Here is a 10183-nt window from a genome sequence, read left to right as displayed (position 1 = left end):
AGTCCAACACATTTAAACTGATGATAAAGGAGAAATTTTTCTCTCTGTTCACCTGAGTTTGTGAACTCAGTACCTTCTACTTTTAAATATTTTGAAGCTTGTGTTTTTTAAGAAAGGGAACAGAAAATAGAACACCCACACCACCTCCATGAACTGAAGTAGATAAGGCATTTGAGCTTATACTTATTAATAACTATCAACTAAACTCAATAAACTTTTGATATATATGAGTGTATATATATATATATATATATAATAGAGAGATAGATAATAGGTAGATACATACCTAGATATATAGATGATACATAGAAAAGGAAAAGTTCATGTGCATAAGGAAAGCCTTCATATTTTCTCCGTCTTTCAGCTCATGCATTCATGCATCTATGCCAGAAAGCAAGCTGAATAGCAAAGAGAAACAAACAAATTGCTTGCCTTCGTCCCATGTCATCCTCTTCACGCTTTGCTTGTGCTTCCAGAAATAAGGAGTAGAGAGTAAAATATGCATGAAAGTGCAAATGGTTTACAAAACTGTTTCAGAACATTCTAGCCCTCATCTCAAGAGCCACTAATAAAAATTAGGTGAAAGAGGGAAAGCCTGACTTCCCTTCAAACTCTCAAATGCTTCCCTCTTTGGAAACTGTAGATCAGGTTTTGAATTGTATTTAGAATGGTCTTCCACCAACCACTTCTCTCTCTGGATAACTGGCTTATATATCAAGAGTCCATCTGCCCTGCATCCTTTTTCGTCGTCCAATGGTCCCATCTTGTAGTACATTTCCTGTTATGTTAGGATGATCCATGTAAGTGTTCTGTCTAAAACTCTAGACCAAGGCATACTCTAGACCTTTGATGACTTGATTTCATATCTGACATCTTCTGAATGTCTGGCACATAATATACATGCTTCATAAGAATATTCTATTCTGAATAAGTTTGTTGGCAAGTCAGAGATGAAAACTTGCACACATGTGAACCTCAGAGTTTTCAGCTATTCTGTCTTACATACCTGAGTCGGGGCAATAGCGCAAGCACAAGCAAGTACATGCAAACTCACAATGAATAAGCAAAATTGGCCCAAACAACCTGTCAGCAGACCAAAAGCATGATAACTAATGATGTGCACACCTAGCCAATCACAACATGCCAGCATCAACTGCCAGTTTCAAAAGGACCAGTCAAAAATGTTCCTGTGGCAGCTTAATTTCTCTAGCCCCATAGAAGCCCCTGACTTTTTTTTTCTTTTTACATTAAAGAGCTTCTGCATTGGAATCTCTCGGAATCTGTGTCATTGTCTCCATGTCTTCTCACCCCCTGAAGTGCCCTCCCCAAGAAACAGGTATTGTACAACAGGCAGCCACAAGGAGCCTTCACCAGGCAGTGGTGGCACGTGCCTTTAATCCCAGCACTTGAGAGACAGAAGCAAGCAGATCTTTGTGAGTTTGAGGCCAGCCTTATCTACAAGAGCCTTATCTACAGGACCAGCTCCAAAGCTACAGTGAAATCCTCCCTTGAAAAACAAACAAACAACAACAACAACAAAACCAAGCCTGCAACAACTACAACTGGAACCCAACGTGGATGGACCTTTACCCTTTGCTTGCTTTTTGGGTCCTCCTTATACTCCTCTAGGCACTTTTCTTACTTGCTTGCTGCCCCAGTTGCTGTCCCCATCCCAACTCTCTGCCAGCATCTTGAGTTTATCCCTTCAGCTCTTTTTGGTGAGTTGACCTTTGTTTTTGTTTTCTAAGCCCTTGGTGAGTTGGGGCTTTCTTTCCTATCCCTACACTTTCTCTTCTTTCCCATTTGTCTTCCTGGTTAGGAACTCTCCATCATGACTTGGTTCATCCAGGTACCTCCACATAAGAGATGACCACCTAGGAGATAGAACCATTAAAGAACGCTCTGATAGATCCTTTTCTCCTGAATACACTGTGAGAGCATAGGGCCATGGCCTAACAAACCGTGGAAGTCCCTCACTAAAAGCAGCATGCTCAGTCAGCGAACACCACTTTCCCTTCTATCCTTGTCCTTGCGTGAACTCCCTCGAAGCCTGAGAACAACTGATGTCTTTTGCTCGGGGCCACTCTCCAGAATTATCTGAAGGCTCTCTTGCTTTTTGGGGAGTCCCCGAGCACTCCTTGGAGTGTGGACTGTTGGACTGCCTCTCCTAATCACTCTTCTCATCTAATCCGGTTACATGACCACCAGTTAAGAGCCATCAGGGTGGTGGTTGGTCTCTTAATTCACACAAAGACTTCGGCTGTTCAACTGTGGTTGAGTTCCTTTTCCTTCTTTATTGGAACATTCTCCTCAGATGGTGGCTACTTCCACTAGCTTGACCTTGGAGCTGAGCACTGGGACCGAGATGCAGTGGTTCCCACTTATTCCATGGCTTCTGAACATTTTCTTCTTTGCTGCCCCTCCTCACCGGCTCCTCCTGAGGCTCATCATGAATGGTGCCCCTTCCCTGGTAGATGGGGCCTTCCTCTCTATGCCAGTGCTGCCACTAACCCTTCTCCAAAGTTGGCCAGAGTTCTGTGAGTCCCATGCGAGGGGCGCTGCCCTGGATCTTGCCCACCATTTTAGCTCTACCTGGCTTCCCAACCACAATATACAGAGCCTGGAGCAGAAGCTGCCTTTTCAGGCCATTTTGCTGAGCTGTTCCTGCAGCACTTCAAAACTAAGGTGGTCTGGGCCTCGGACTCACTCTCCCCTGTCTTGGCCCCATTGAGCTCTGGTGAGGAGACTGCACCACCACATACATGTCCCTTGACAGCTGCAGGGTGGATGGGCCCCTGGCTCTGTTTGTCCCATTTCTATTTTCTGAGGACCTAGCTGGCCCCCTTCCTTCCTCAGTCTCTTCCTCCTCTACAACGTCCTCAAAGTCAAAGCTCAAGAAACATTTTCCCTTCATTTAATGGGTTGCTCAGTCAGAGGTTATATATGAAGTATCCTGCAGTGGTGAGGGGCCATTGACACTTCCTCCCTAGCTGGGCCTCTAGAGACTACATCAGGCCCTCCAGTCCTAGGTGGAAACAGCATCTCTAACTCCTCTGGTGGTTCTGGGACCGTTGGTAAGGGATTTCCTAGTGATGGCACATCACCTGGGAGAGATGGACTCTCACAGCTTTGAGAGACTGAGATTGAGTCGTGCAGAGGGAACCTGGAAAGACAGAACAGGAATGGTACAGAGAGAAGAGCTGCTCAGTTTTATCGGGGCTGAGGAAGCTGCCCCTGCCCCACCAGAAGTGGGTCATGGAGGAGGGGTGGCTGGGTTGACCTCAGGGGTTGGAGGGCAGCCTCAGTGGCAGAAGTGTCGCCTGTTGCTCCTAAGTGAAGGAGGAAGAGGAGGAGGAGGAGGAGGAGGAGGAGGAGGAGGAGGAGGAGGAGGAAGAGGACATTGTTTGGTGTTCTTCATACCACGCAAGGCATCTCAGCCCCAACTCAGCATTCCCTGTTTAACTATCACTGCTGTCCACACAGCCCCGGCTCTAGAGATGCCTGACAGGGAGAATACGTTTGTGGTTAAGGTAGAAGGTCCTTCAGAGTACATTCTGGAGACAAGTGATGCACTTCATGTGAAGGCCTGGGTGTCTGACATCCAGGATAGCCTAAGCCCAGGATCCTGCCCTGCTATCAGCCCCTGCCCCATGACTCTTCCCCTGGTCACAAAAGATAACACAAACAGCCTGGAGTTGCCCTGCCTGAATCATTCAGAGAGTCTGTCCAGCCAGGATCTGTTTCTGGGAATGACCGCCTGTCACAGGGGGCTTTTGGGAGTCTTTTGAACTAGTCATCAGCATCCTTCTCCCCTAGTTCTATCTCCATTACTACCTCCACTTTGACTCAATGGAACTGCTTTCTCTGGAATTGTTTCTCTCTCATTCCCATTGAGGAGGGGCCCCAGCAAGGACAGTTTATCCCCTCTCAACCCCTATCGTCACCTGGATACTCCAGAAGCAGTCACAGGGTCATTCCTGTTCCAGGAGGAGTCAGAGGGCACTGAGGGAGATCAGGCCCACTCAGGATATTCTTGGTTTCATGGCATGCTCTCTCGACTCAAGGATGCCCAGTTAGTGCTGGAAGGAGGCATGGTGTCTTCCTGGTACATCACAGTGAGACAAGACATGGTGAATATGTGCTCAATTTCAACTTCCAGGGCAAAGTCGAGTACCCGTGTTTGTCACACAATTAGGAGGGTCAGGGCCAGGTCCAATATCTGTGGTTCTAGTCCATTTTCAATATGTTTGAGTACTTCTGGTTGCATCCCATCCCTGTGGAGTCTGGAGGCTCCAGTGATGTCCTTATCAACTATGTGCCCTTCCAGTGGCAATAGGGCCAGGAGCAGGCTCCGAGCCATGCAGGAGAGTACGAGAGTGATGGATGCAACCCCGATCTCCTTATTTTTGCAACTACTCAGACAACTGGCCATGAAACTTCAAACCCATTATGATTGATACTCCATGTTGAAGGCAGTCCTAGACCCCTCGGTTTTTCTCCAATGCCGCTCTGCTTATGATGATGCAACAGAGACCCAAGCCCATGTAAATTTGCAATTTGGACTTAATATTGCCCTCAACATGCTTACTGGACATGGACAATACATTGATCCTGTATTGCAATCCATGATTGTTATTTCCAACAAGTGTCCAACCTAACCTTCAAGGCCCTCAAACTTTGTACACCCCAGGACAGTGTAGAATATTTCTGCAATCTTGTCCAGGCTGTGAAAAGCATGTTTATATGGCCCTACTAAGGATATTTTTATTAAACAGCTAACCTGAGAGGGGCTCAACACCATTACCTGTAATGCCATTGCACCTGTAGAAATGAGAATATTAATAAGGGGTCTTGGCTACCTGTGATATTGACACACAGAATAGACCTATTTCTACTCTTATGACTTTCATCAACACCTTCCTTGGTCAACACCAAACTTGACAAAGATAATAATTCCACCTCACCAGACTGTATTTACTGGGGATGTGGATAGTCTGGCCACTTACAAAGGGATTGTCCCAGCGCTCATTCAAAGACCTAATTCCCTAAATGTCAAAAGGGCTATCACTGGGCACAAGACTGTACAAGCTCCCAGCAGATCCTGATATGAACGATAGGCTGGACAATGGCTTCACACTCCTGGTACATGAAGGTAAGTGGTGTGCCTTGGTTTGCAGTGGTCAAGGTAAACTGGTTCTCATCCACTAGGCAGATCTCTTTGATTTCAGAAGCATAATAGATGTAATTTAAAAGGACTGATTGCCCCAATACTTTTGTTCTCTCTGCTGAGGTCACTTGAACAGCAGTAGAACCAACCTCAATAGAGACTTTGGTGTTTCTGTGAGCTAGTTTGAGAGCATTGTGGAATACCTTTAGGTCCTCTTCCAGAGCCAAGGTGGCAGCAGGGAATTTATGTTGCTCATGCTCTATGTGCTCAACCAGCTTTCCAAGACAGTCTATAACAATAAGGCATTTGTTGTCCTTCAGGCCAGTCAGCAACTGCTCGTGGTACTTGGTGTACTCCCTAACCCAGGAATTACAGTTATAGATATAGACTGCAGAGACATTATCAAAAGCAAAGCCAGGAAAAACAACAAACCACTTATAGAGGAAGTTTGTTTTAAAGCAATTGCTAGGTCCAGTATGGACATACTGGATAATCGTTTCTTCTGTCCTCCCCCTTTTAAAATTAAAGATAAGAAATTATGCCGCACCATCAAAAAATGCTGTCCCCCAGGCCACTATAGCCTTTACAGATGCCAATAAAACTAATTTTGGGTTAATAATAATGGGAGTTAATCATAGGGAAAGGGCCTATACTCAACCAAATCTTGGAGCAGTACAACTATGAGAGTTATCAGTGGTCCTTAAGGTATTATAAATGACCCAATCAGAACCCATAAATATTTTCTCAGATAGCTGCTATACCACACAATCATGCAAAATACGATCTTTTGCAAAATTAAAGTCCCAAAAGGATTCCATCTCCAAAACCTTGCAAACTATTCAAGACTTATTACAGTCCAGAGGACACCCCTGATACATATCCCATATGAGATCTCATATGGTGCTGCCAGGAATACTAGCAAAGTCAACAACAGAGTAGACCGCCTAATTATGTCTATGACAGTGTCCTTGACTTTGCTGAAAAAAGTTAGCCTCCTCTATCAGCAATTTCATTTGCCCCCTCAAAATTTGCACAAGCTTTTACCTGGTTTAGTCTATAAACATTTAATTAGGCGAGATAGGGCAAGTTCAGAGTAGTATGGCCATAGATGTAAACATTTAATCAGAGCCTATGCAACTTAACTTGAGTTGAGCCAATGGATTTGTCTGCCACATTTTTTGACCAAGCATAGGATCACAAAAACTCCCTGCTAGATTCCTCTAAACATGTTGCATTGTGCCTTGTGTGAAGGGTGGTGGTGGCTCTAATATTTCTGCTTAAGTGTCTCCTACAGCTAAGATCCTGACAACAGTGGATGAACAAGGCGACATTCCAGATGTTAATGCCTATGGAGTGCACTGGACCAAAAACTCAAAGGGAAGTGGTCCATGGCTAACACAATATAGGAGGTCATTTAAAGCCCTAATTCTCCTAAAAGTCTTCACTTGCTTCGGACCTCTTGGGACCTTTCAGGGACCCAATCCTTAAGGATTAATAGTCAAAGACAGGTAAGAGCCTGTCTATAAGGCCAACCTAAGACAGGCACAGTCCAAAATGGTGTGTGTGTGAGGTCCCCAAGGTGAGGTTATAAAAATCCATAACTCCTACTAGGTTGCCCAATAAAAATAAAATAAAAAAGGTGAGATGAGGCAGGGCAATTATAGTAATTAGGAGCGGCGGGGCTGCGTCCCCAGCACCCCGGCCGCCTACATGGCTAGCTCTATGCCCCAAAATAATTACATGGAAACTGTATTCTTTTAAACACTGCTTGGCCCATTTTTATCTAGCCTCTTCTAGGCTAATTCTCACATATTAATTTAGCCCATTTCTAATCATATGTGTGTAGCACCCCAAGGTGTGCTTACCGGGAAGATTCTAGCCTACGTCCATCCTGGGTTGGAGGTGAATTGCGTGTGTCTGCCCAGGCACGGGGAGCATGGCGTCTCTGTCTGAGGTGTCTTACCTCACTTCCTCTTCCTCCCAGCATTCTGTTCTGTTTACTCCACCCACCTATGTTCTAAGCTATGAGCCCAAGCAGTTTGTTTATTACTTAACCAATGAAATCAACAGATTGATATGACACTCCCACACCACTTCCCTTTTTCTGTTTAAACAAAAAAAGGAAGGCTTTAACTTTAACATAGCAAAATTACATATAACAAAACAGTTATCAAGCAAGAATTACAGTTACAATATTTATATCTATTTTATCTTTTAACATAACAATGGAAAACTATAACTATAACTATAACTATCTATCTATTCTTCAACTCCATCAAAGACTCCAGAAGAATACAATATTACCTAAGCAAACAAAAAGTAAGCAATTTTCAAAACTCTAGAAATGATAGAGACATCTTGCTGCCTGTACAGTCACCCAAAGTTCCTCTGTACCGTTGGGGCATCAATCTTCAGCCTTCTCAGTCGGTAGAGCATGAGACTCTTAATCTCAGGGTTGTGGGTTCGAGCCCCACGTTGGGCGCCAACTGAAGGTGTAAGTCATAAACAATGCCATACCAGTTTGGAATTATGATTAATAGGGTGGTATTTATTTAAAGAAGAAAAAACTTACAGATCACCGGCAGCCCTCTGCGCAACCAGGAAGGGAGTCTAGTCGCCGGCGGAGCAGGAAGTGAAGAAGAGACAGAAGAGGGAAGTGGCCGCTTTTTTAAAGAGAGACCACGCCCCAATGGGCTGGTATCTCAGCAGCTATAGGCTGGAGGAACGGGAGGACCTCCCGCAACAGGCAATAGGGCAAACTCAACAATGAATAAGCAAAATTGGAGAAAACAACCTGTCAGTGGACCAAAAGCAGGGTTACTAATTATGTGCATACCAACCAATCATAACACTCCAATAGCAACTGCCAATTTAAAAAGGACCAACCAAAAATGTTCCTGTGGCAGATTGATTTCCCTAACCCCATAAAAACCCCTGACCTTTTTACAATATGCTTCTCTATTGGAATCTCTTGGAGACTGTGTCATTGCTTCTACATCTTCTCACCCCTGCCTCCCAGAAAACAGAGATCACACAACAGGCAGCAGCAACAAGCCTGCAATGACTACACCTATGTCCTTTTCCTCCAGCTATATTTAAAAGTACAGGATGCAGGGCCCATATATAGCCTTTTCTTTATTATTCAACTATTTTCTTCCTTTTTGCCAATGTATGCCCAGTGTCTTCTCCAAGTAAATCTTTGGTGGTGATTTTTCTTTAAGACCACCTGGTTTGAAACTTTTCCCAGCCATACCCAAAAATGAATAGTTTCATTTAACTTAAACAAATGCCTTATGATGTATCATGAGATCATGAAAAGAGTGTTCAAAATTCTCATCCAATAAACAAAGCCTTTATTCATTCTTATTTTTGAATTTTAACAGGTTTCCAGAAACAACTGCCAGTGCTCTCTTTGGGACTATAGGCTATAGCCCAGTCCTCACTGCAGTTCTAAACAGCCAATGTGTGCACCAAATAGGCCCCTCACTGTTAAAAAGGTTGCAGAAATGCAATGAGCTTGGATCAATTAACATTTCTAACTTTTATGTACACAAAGGATTTCATAAAGACTCCTACATTTCCTTTGCCTGCAGGTGGGTTTTCTCCTTTATTTCCTGTCTTCAAATCAGTGTGATCAGCCAGTGCTTTCCCAGGAAAGAGCTGGAAACACAGCAGCCAGAATAAATAATGACTGAGTCTCAGGAGACAAGTAGAAACATGTGAACTCCACAGCCTCCTTTGTGCTTCTTAACAGGTTATGCAGCAAGCAGGTGGCATAGTCCCACAGGGAACATTCTTTGTCAGATGTTCATCCTCAAATTCAAAGCTAATCATTTCAGGCCCAGCAAGGAGAAAACAAGTCTAAAACATAGCCTTGAATACTAATGTAAGGAATATAAAGTTTATGCATGAGAAGACTATTTAGAGATTCATTTGGTTGGTTTCCTAATCCTCCGATTCAGTTGTAAAGAAGATAATATGAATACATTTTCCAGGGAAAATATTTTGGTGAAAAACAAACTACCCTGATTTTTGTCTTGAGGCACAAAATATCTCTAAAAATATAGTTAAACTACAGAGAAGTGTATATGTGTGTGTGTTTGTGTCTGTGTGTGCGTGTGTCTGTGTGCATCCACACCAAACTCAAACTCATTAAAAATATCTGGCTTTTTCCCCAAAAGTATTATTGATATACGTGTAACCAGTTCATTCCTCTACTTCTTATTGAAGTTCTTTGCTCCCTGTAATTTCACTCTGAACATATTAAGTCTTAATCCATAAACAAATTATAGTGTAATTTATTTACTTTTTAATAGAGGTGTTACAGTGGTATATATCATGTATTTTGTTCTTTCCATTCAAAATTTTGTTTTTGAGGCTTATCCATGTCTATATAAGCAAACCTAAATCTTACCTTTTCAGTTTTTATATTTTTCTGAGTTCCATATTCATTATTCTACCATGAAACAATTAGATTATCGTCAACCTTACAATAACTTACCATGTACCTGTCTTCCTGTAGATACTGTAAAAGCTTTTAGAAATGAAATTATCCAGTCGATGTGTTTATTTACATCTTTATCAACTATTGCACAAATGTTACCCGGAGTCAAGAAAACCAACTCATTGCCCTGACTTTTAAATTGCATTTTAACTTGGTGACAATTCTTTCATTATTTGTTATTATTCCAATGTTATTTGGAATATTTGTCTATATTATTTATTGATGCTGAGAATTCAACTCTGTCTTATTATTGTTGGCATTGTGAATACTTTATTTTCTTTTTTAGATGTTTTTAAGATACTTTTTTATTTATAATTTTTTATTTCATTTTACATTACAACCACAATTTTCCCTCCCACCCTACATCCTGCTCCCCTTTGCCCCCTCCAGTTCACCTCCCATCCACTCCTCCCAACAGGTAAGGGCTCCCATGGGGAGTGAAAAAACTCTGGCACATTAAGTTGGGGCAGAACCAAGCCCCTCTCCCCTGCATTGAGTCTGAGCAGGGAATC

At 42.9% G+C, this 10183-nt stretch overlaps 1 pseudogene; it reads left to right on the top strand.

Moving 5' to 3' along the window:
* The first annotated feature begins 2449 nt into the window (after positions 1–2449).
* LOC142840513 (SH2B adapter protein 1 pseudogene) lies at positions 2450–4453 on the top strand (annotated as a pseudogene).
* Positions 4454–10183: the final 5730 nt, after the last annotated feature.

Source organism: Microtus pennsylvanicus, chromosome X (genome assembly GCF_037038515.1).
Source record: "Microtus pennsylvanicus isolate mMicPen1 chromosome X, mMicPen1.hap1, whole genome shotgun sequence".
In the NCBI taxonomy this organism is placed as follows: domain Eukaryota; kingdom Metazoa; phylum Chordata; class Mammalia; order Rodentia; family Cricetidae; genus Microtus; species Microtus pennsylvanicus.
This window is presented reverse-complemented; position numbering and strand designations above follow the sequence as displayed.